The following is a 9,831-nucleotide window of genomic DNA, read 5'->3' as shown; positions in this document are numbered from 1 at the left end:
AGAAAATCAACCACAGAACACACGCAATTTACAGACAGCATACACGATGCAATATGACCTTAGTCGCTGATGCCCTTAAAACCCTACAACAACAATCATACAATATAGTTTATAATTCACACCATACTTTTGCAGGATTTTAGGCGAATTTTTAAATTGCTTGTGTTCTGTGATCGAGTTACTGTTTGCTGGAGGAAACATCCTGCGGACCCAGCAACAACGTTGTGAAAAATCCCTATGAAAGTGTGACATGAATGAGTATGAGACGAAATCGAATTACCATAGCCGAAAACAGAGGATTAGGATTGCTTTTAAAGAAAATAGCTACTTTATCATTTTGAAAACATGAGAATCGCTTAAGCAGAGACAAAGGAGTTTTCATGCTTGTGTCACAATAGATTGTGACACACACTTTATTAAAAAAATTATAATTTCCTTAGTTCTTAAGTTTTTAGATGATAGATTTTTCACTAGATGTAATAAAATCGCTTCTCCAGCAGTGCTAAAAACGATGCCCATGTCCTTAAAATCACCAGCAAAGCATTCAAAACACTGGGATTCATCAAACGGAAGATATACAAGTTCAAAAACTACAGATATGCGGTTATCCTTTATAAAACTATTGTTCTGCCAATCCTTGAATTCAGTTCGCTCATCTGGAATCCTCACACGAAGACTTTAATTAACAAAATTGAAGCAGTCCAAAAAGGTTTTGTACGTTACCTTACGTTTCTTAATACTATTTTTTTTATCAATATACTCAATATACTATGAATTGCTGTGTGATTACTTTCATCTGAGGTCTCTGAGCACTAGAAGAGTTATTGCTGACATCGTTCTTCTAGCCACTGAAACCTATGAAGCATCTGATATCCTTAGTAAAATCAACTTCAATGCTCCTTGTAGACAAGTCAGGAACCATACATTGTTTCGACTTGACTTTATGAAGTCCAGTCCACTGAACAGAATCAGCAAATGACTCTCTCTCATTGACGTTTTTGACTCTCAATCACTGATGAACTCCATCCACAAGTTCGCCTCTTCTCTTCATCTGCAAAGTGACTGGCTCTCATCTAATTATTGTAGTTTATTACCATTTGTTTTACCGGTAACTTAACTTAATGCAATCCACTTTTGTACATATGATTTTAATGTTTGAATCCATCTCAATGTTTATCTTCCTGTTGGATTTCATATTATTATTATCCACTCTGTTCATTGTTCTGCGCTCAGATACACTGTTAATGGTTACCTGTTGTGTATCTTGTTATTAATAAAAATATAAAATAGATCTAAAGAAGGGTCGTTAGGCCGATTGAGTTCAGAAAAGGTAGAACGCGATAAATAATCAAAACAAATTTGCCATGGAATTTCAAAATTTCTACGAAGAAAATATTTCACGTCAGTATTAACACAATAAAACAAACTTGGCAATTAATGATAAAATGATCGTTCATTAAAATTTGCTAATTAATAAATCGATTATTAATAGTAGCTAATTATATCAATATAACTGAAATCGAATTCAATTCTTTACTTAAAAGATCGCCATGAAAAACTGGTGGAGGTACAAAAAATTTCCCAACGTGTCAGGTACAGGTACAGTTTGAGTACGTGTTTTGAGTACACACTCCGATTTGATATATAAATTAGGCTCCTTGTAATTATTCAAAAAAACATTCACGTTTTAGGAATAGAAGGAAGGAATCTAAAAAAGAAAATTAATTCGAATAAGTTAGCTCACCAGTTCAGTTCTTTTGTTAAGTCTATCTTCTCTCAAACTGTTTCATAATGTCGCAATAAAAAGGATGAAGTTCACCGTTGCTTATCAGAGTTACAAATGGTAAACAAATACACGTACCAAGTAGAGGTGCACTCTGAGCCAAAGAAAAAGATTGAGAAGCAATAATCCTAATACATTTCTCCCTTTTTCCATTTAGTATACAAACGATTGTTTAACAAAAGTAATATAATCTTAATATGTGTGTAATCTTAATAAAATGGTTAAAAACTCCTGTGACCATGTGGTCCTCACGGTTGTAGTGGTAGGGTTTTAGGAGCATCAGCAACTAAGGCCATACTGTTCCGCGTATACTGTCTGTAAGCGGCGTGTGTTCTGTGGTCGATTTTCTGGATGAAAAACCCGAGTTTCTGGGAAAAAACCATGCTACCCTCTCCAGAGATCGAATAACTCAGCCACGTTGTGAAAAAAGTCCATAAAGATTCCAACTCAGGTCTTTTCCGCCCGGTGTGGGGAGGACGGTGATCCTATTAACTGTACAACCCACGAGGGCGGTCTTCTAGGAATACAAACACAAAATTTATTATTTTTTAAATACGAAAAACATAAATTAAAAACGTTTAATAGATCGCAGCAAGCAATATAGTTGCTTTTATAGTTGATACCTTAATTTTTTCCTAGGAAGTAACAAGGGTTCTTGAAGTCACGCTACGCTTCGTTTTAAACTGTGATCATCGTTTCTTCAAATTGCTTATCTGAAGCCTTCACATGAGACTTGAAAACTGATTGCAAAGAAAATTAAAGCAGTAATAATCTTTCTCTAAATCCATTATATAATGGATTTATAAAAGAATGGTAAAACTTCATTAATCTAAAGTTATTAACAATGGGCCAATCATTCCTAGTGAAGGACAAAAAAGTCCAGATATGTTAAATTGGCGATTTTCAAAAGGTTGTTATGCGTCGTTTGTTGTAATAGGGTTTTAGGAGCATCAGAGGCTGAGGCCATATTGCTCCATGAATATTGTCTGTAAATTGCGTGTGTTCTGAGGTCGATTTTCTGTTTGCTGGATCTCCCTATGCATGAAAAACCAGAGTTTCCGGTAGGAAAAACCATGTATCCTGCCTCAAACCGACTAACTCAGTCACGTTGTGAAAATCACCCACAAAAATTCCCCTCGTTATCAAAGGGACTCGAACTCAGGTCTTTTCAACCCGGTGTGGGGAGGACGGCGATCCTGTCAAGGGTGCTATCTACGAGGGCTTTTTATGCGTCTCCAAGTGTTCGAAACAAAGATTCATGATGTTCTTACACAAGCTGGACGTAACCATACTTCATAAGTTTGTAGTTGCAAGACAGTGAATTCGCTGAAGAGGAAATAGCATAAATTTTCGAAAGTTTTGTGATTATAATTGTTCCAAAGAGTTAAATAGGGGGAAGAGGGGAAAGCAGGGTTCCGGAAATCATTAAACTTGGGTAATAAAAAAAATCCACATTATTTTGATCATAAGGCTATACTCCCCTACCTAGAACCGCACCTGGGGATTATAACCAAAGTTATCATTGTTTTCAGAAGCACAGAAAGGGGAGGAAAGGGTTTTCCCTAGAGATTCGTTTATAACTAACCTGTTTACAGGTTATGTACAGTATATATTAGAGAACATTGTAATTCCTATTTCTTGTCGTCCACCATAAGCAAGCACCATAAAATTTAGGGCTTTCAGATAAGCATAATTGATGATCCTGCTCAGATTGCTGACAAACTGAATGAGTATGTTGCATCTACATTCACACATGGCAGATTTTTTGGGGAGGGGATGCCAGAAGTTTATCAAACTCTAACAGGAAACTAAATGATTTTGTGATAACTGAGAGGAAAGTGGAATGGAAATTGTTAAAACTTAATATAAAAAAGCACCTTGGGACGGATGGGATTTATCCAATTATATTAAGGGAAGTAGAAAAGGAAGTAAGCAAACCTTACCATAATTATAAGAGCATCTTTGAAATCAATGGAGGTCCCTATGGACTGATGCCGGTCCACCAGTTAAAACACAAGGAAATCAAGGCCCGCCTGACTGAGAAATACCATCAGAGATTCAGGAGCCTGCTAGAAGAATCAAAGCTGAATGGTGAGAACATTGTCACAGCCACAAACACTTATGCTGTCCCAGTACTAACCTACTCCTTCGGGATCGTAGATTGGACCAACACCGAGTTGGAGGAGATTATAAGATCGACCAAGGTAATGATGACCAAGAGCCGCCAACATCAACCGAAGTCGGCCATCGAGCGACTGACCATAGCCCGTAAAGGTAGGGAGGGGGAGCGACTGACCATAGCCCGTAAAGGTAGGGAGGGGGATTGACTAACTGATTAAACAAGATAAGAAGGCGATTAAGACCCTGCGGAATTACTTCTAGATATGTGAATCTTCCAAGACCAATAATGAATCTATAATGACCAATCTACCAAGCCATAAGAAAGATGGACAAACGGCACATAACAGTCAACCTCAACAAAGAGACCACACTTACTCAGACAGAAGAAACGAAGACAGAAAGATGGGCGAAGAAGATACACCATGGCAGACATTACAATGACCTCCATCAAGACTACGTAGATAAGATGACTTCCACCGCTTGGCTTAAGAACGGGAAGCTCTTCCCCGAGACCGAAGGAGCATGGTCGCCATCCAAGGTCAGGTAGTCAACACCATGAAATACATTGCCAAGGCCCCCGGAGTAACAGATGATCCATGTCGATGTCACCTCCCCCCAGAAACAATCCAGCAAATGACTGCAGGATGCAGGGTGATCACCCAGACACGACCACGTTGCCAGAATAATATATCAGAAGTTAGCTAAAAATACCAGCTGGTCAAAGAAAGTTTACCTTATTACTAGTACGAGCCTCAGGCGATACTAGAGACCTATACTCACCGACTATACTGGGACAGTACCATATTAACAGACAACCGACGCTCCCGCGCAACAGACCAGACATACCCCACATCGACAAGGAGGAAACGGCTACTTACCTACCTGATCGACAAATAGAGGCGCCCAACGCCAGAAAGCTCCAGAAAACATAGGAGGAAAAGGTCAGGAAGTACTTAGACCTAAGAAAGAAATCAAGGATATGTGGCATATGGAACAAATAATGACCATCCCGATCATCGTGTCAACCACCGACATGGTGCCAAAGAGCCTCCATAAGAATCTAGCAGCAATGGACTTCCCAGAGAACACTGAAATGGAACTCCAGAAAGCGTGGTCCTGGACACCTCTACGATAGTAAGAGATTTTCTTACTACACAGGTGTATGACAGTAAGAAACTCTCTTATCTTACGAAGAGGGGAAAACAAGAAAAGGAGAATTTTTTTTATAATAATATTAAGTCTGAAATCTTATTTAAAACTTCTGATACTAGATGGCACTACATTTTCCCTGACTTCTGCTGCACACGTAAATTGAAAGACAGCAGCCGATAACGCGTCTCTTTTTTACATTTTGTATTTATAATATCGATTCCTGTCCGGCCTTAATTTATCTTAAAATTGGAAGTTGTTTAAATTGAATCTGCATTACCATAGGAATTTTTTTTCCTAATTGAATTTTAAAAACAAGTTGCAAAACATCGCTACAAAATGGGGCAAAATAATTCGCCATTATTTATATAGATATATTAAAAACAGTGAACAAAATTATCGTAAAATTCATTTCATTTGAATGAAATGAATATTGAACTGAATTCTATAAATTGCTAATTAGCCATTTTGTTTTAAAAATCAATAACTAAATCAGTCGTTAGCTTTATTGATATTATAACACGGATAATAAGAGGACATGTACCACCTGTGTGATCTAACGGATCTAAATACCCAGAGTGTGACCTAAAGGGGGTCTCGTAACAAACTGGAACTTCCCTCTTACACGCCCACCTGTAGCACTCTTTAGTGGTACAGGTAGCGCTTTGGAAGGAGGTCTGCGGCAGCCTACAGTGTGCCATTGACTTTTTCTTTGTATCTTGTTTTGCTGCGTTGGAACTATAGTAGTATATTCTAGAAGTGTTTTGCTAACTCTTCGTGCAGTTTATTGATAACACTCACCTTTAACAAGGAGGTTCCAAAGCAGTTGTTACCTTCTATGGTTTTTGATATGCTGAAGTATTTTTTACACTTTTGCCAGTCATCCGTTATGCAAGCAGTTGGGAAATCAAGGCAATAGACTGAATGATGAAGTTTTTAAACAATCGTGTTGATGGGCTAATGAATTACTTTTGGATCAGGTATCATGGTTTCAGGATGTACCGTCGAAATTGAAAAAAAATCTAATTTGTGACTTTGGCAATATTTAAGGAAATTGTAAACGTCCGTGACCAAAGCTAAAAAGAGGCATTTGCCTTGTACACTGCTCGACAAAATGAACAGAACAAGTAGAAAACGTGGTAATTCGTGCAGCTTGCGATGAAGCGAGACAACGTTAGGTACAGTTCTGTTCTCTGATAAGTCCCGTTTTAGCCTACAAACAAGATTCTAGATGTTATTTCATCTGTAAACAACGAGTAATGTTGTACCATCCCTACAACATTACAGATACACTTAAGATGGAGGCCGTGTTCTCTTGTGGGGAGAAATAATGATAAATGGCCGCACCCTTCTTTATGATTTTGATAGGGGTACCGAGAAAACATCCTCGAACCCAATATTCGACATTTTAGGGGTTCGGTTGACCGAATTTTCTTTTCATGCACGACAACGCAACTACACATAGGGCTCAACTGGTGCAGGATATCTTGAAATTGAAGATATCCAACGACTACCGTAGCCAGCACGATTCATCAGACCAGGTGACTCTTTTCCAGTCGTCAAATGTCCAGGAACGGTATTCCCGTGCCATTTGCAGGTTAAGGTGTCGAAGACGGTTGGTCAACATGGGCACGTGAACAGGTGGCCTATCTTCAAGAGCGTCCGATGGATGGTGCTTGCTCGGAAACGTTTCTCTGTAGGCCCTGGTTGTAGTCTACCCTTAATTGACAGTTCGTAAGCAGTCTCTTGCCCCGGACAGCACGTGCAAACCGTCATTTACCTTGACTATCAACCAGCTGTACACTTCCCTCCCAGCACGTTGGGCAATTATGTGCCCATCTTCGGTCCTCGAGGCACCTTCACTACAGCGGCCCTCGAAGAGCCGAAAAACTGCCTGCGGTTGTTGGCCTCGCCTACCCATAGTCACAAATCATTGCCCTTTCAAATTCCGGTAGGTCCGGTCCTTCCCTTTCCCCAACGCACTGGCTTGGTACTGACGAACTGATAGGAACTACCAGTGCTGTCACTCTACATGCTGTGCTGGTCGGTGACGTCACTCCTAGGTGCTGTGAGATGCGTCCACTCGTGGAGACAGGGGTTGGCATAATGTTTTCACTTTTTGGTATGTTGAGGGTCTAGCGGCTCCTGGGATTTCTCCCATCTCCGCGGTGTTCTCTGTATCGAGTGACAGTACCCTGTCAAGCCAGAGATTTAAAGTGAGTGGATCGTGTATAGTGTAGTCTGTTTTGCCCATTGTTCATCTGGCTTATTGGCCGTCGGGCCCCTGATGGGATCCGACGTTGCCCATACCGCGCCACGTGGAGGCTAGCCAGGTGTTACCAGTAAGGAATCAATACTCTGGCAGGTCCTACCACCTACTTTCCTCAGATTTCAGTGGCTAGGACCTAAAAAAAAAACATTGCTTTAATCGCTGTTGGTGCTTTTGTTTGGTCATAGAGATTTGCCTTAAGAGCGAGAAGGGATCGTAAGCTGGATGAGTTTTATTTTTGCCCGAAACGGGTAGACCAGGCAATTTTGGCATAGTTACAATTTGACATGTGGGGCTGTGCACTGTGAAGGTAGACAGATTTGGGTGGGGAGAAGGAAGGCTGGAGGGTAGAAAAGGAAGAAAGGGACCGATAGAGAAGGTGGCCCCCAAATGTTCAGTGGGCATGCTCATGCCACACCAGAGGGAAAGTGGGTTTTGCAGGGAGAGGAGGGCACAGGGGTGTCCCCCCCGCCGGGAAAAGGAGATAAAGCAGGCCCGATAAGGTGTCGGACCTGGGTCGCCATTTGGCTAGTTGGCAGCAAGGCTGCAGTCTAAGTCGTTCACTTTGACTCTCCAGGTGGTGGACCACCTGGACTTCATACCACTTACCTTTAGCAGGTAAGTGGTATGAAGTCCAGGAGAGTACCAGGTCGGGGAACAGGGTAAACACGTCCAATGTCTGGTATGAAGCTTCTAGTTATGCGGCCTTTAGTGGAGTCATTCCACCGATTCTGCCACACTGTTCTCATGTGGTCTGTAAGACGTCTTTTTTTCCTGTGGTCTAGTCAGAGTTGGGTCCGTAGTGTATCCCAAATGTGTGATTACCCTTCCTTTGGCTTGTTGGTGCAGCAGTCCACGGCCGACAATCTCCAAGTCCAGAGGAAGATATCCCTCAAGGACCTGGAGAGCGTGGGTGCTCACCGTGCAGCATGCTCTGGTTGTTGTGAGGAGAATTATTCGATGGATGGTTTCCAGTTTCCTTCTGTTAACAGCAGTGCTTGCCTTAGCGTACCAAGCTCCCGCTGCATAAGCCAATGCCGGGATGAAGAATGCCTTGTAGAGGATGGCGAGTGCCCTCTTCTTCAGACGCCAGTCTCTGCGTGTAACTCTAGCGAATAGGCCGGAATATTTCCTGAATTTTACTCTGAGGTAACTAAGATGCGGTGTGAAGTTAAGGTGTCTATCGAGGATAACGCCAAGATACTTGACTGGAGTTTAATGGTTGTTCCATTTATCTTGATATGGGGAGCCCTTGAGGAATTTTTTCCGGTGAGATGTTCAGTAGGTTCCCATTGGCCCATCCTTGCAGAACAGAAATGGCATGGCATGGTTTGCATGGATCTCCAGCTGTATCCTGCTATTAGCCTGCAGCATCAGTATAAGATCATCGGCGTATGCCTGCGTTCTTATGTTAAGGATTTCCATATTGAGGAACTCATCCAGCACACGAGTCCACAGAAGGGGCCCCCAGAACTGATCCCTGGGGGCAGCCTCTGTGGACCTGCCTGGAGAGAGTGGCAAAGGGAGTAGTCACTGTAATCCTTCTGTCATCCAAGTATGATCTAAGGCAGCGGAACAGGTTGCCTAGAATTTGGGCGCGCCGAAGTCTGGCCAGGATTCCGGGCCACCAGAGAAAATCAAAAGCGCCAGAAAAATCTATTGATATCAGGAGAAAATACTTCATGTCGCAGTTTTTTGCTGCCTCAATTATGTTTTCCAAAGCGTCTGCCGCTGAGCGTCCTCTTCTGAAGCCGAACTGGTTCGGCGACATCATGTTCGCTTCCTGGAAGTGAGTTTCTAATCTATGGTTTAGAAGTTTGCTCAAGGTAGAAAGCAAAGCTATGGGTCTGTACGATGTTGGCTTATCCTACATCCTTTGCCACTCTCTCCAGGCAGGTCCACAGAGGCTGCCCCCAGGGATCAGTTCTGGAGCCCCTTCTGTGGACTCTTGTGCTGGATGAGTTCCTCAATATGGAAATCCCTAATATAAGAACGCAGGCATACGCCGATGATCCTGGGGTTTGGTTGGATTCTTAAGTATAAGTCTTATTCTTGCTGTTTTCCACTTATTAGGGTAATAGCCTTCTGAAAGACAGCGATTGAAGAGATTTAGAATTATGTCTGGTATCTTCTCTGCTGCCTTTTTGAGCATCTCTGGTTCAATCCTGTCATCACCAGGGGCTTTCCTGTTTTTGATGTTTGCTGCTGCTATGCTCAGCTCGATGATTGTAAAGGGTGGCTCAACTGCCGTGGTACAATAAGAGGAGTTTTCTTCAGAGAGTTTTCTCTGTTCCTCGGTCTGGGGTTCAGTTTGAGGTAGGAAGATGTAGTCTAATATGTTGTCAATTGATGATTTCCAGGTTCTGGTATAACTTCCCGGTGCAGTTTCAGTGGCTGTAACCACTTCCCCTCTTGGGAGCTTGTTAGTGACAACTCTTTAAACAATTCCCTATGGGTCAGCATTGCCATTTGCACTGACCAGAGTTTCCCCATGTTTCTTTTTTCTTCT

This window comes from Mastigoproctus giganteus, chromosome 2 (assembly GCF_048544385.1).
Source record: "Mastigoproctus giganteus isolate SK-2022 chromosome 2, ASM4854438v1, whole genome shotgun sequence".
In the NCBI taxonomy this organism is placed as follows: Eukaryota; Metazoa; Arthropoda; class Arachnida; order Uropygi; family Thelyphonidae; genus Mastigoproctus; species Mastigoproctus giganteus.
This window is presented reverse-complemented; position numbering follows the sequence as displayed.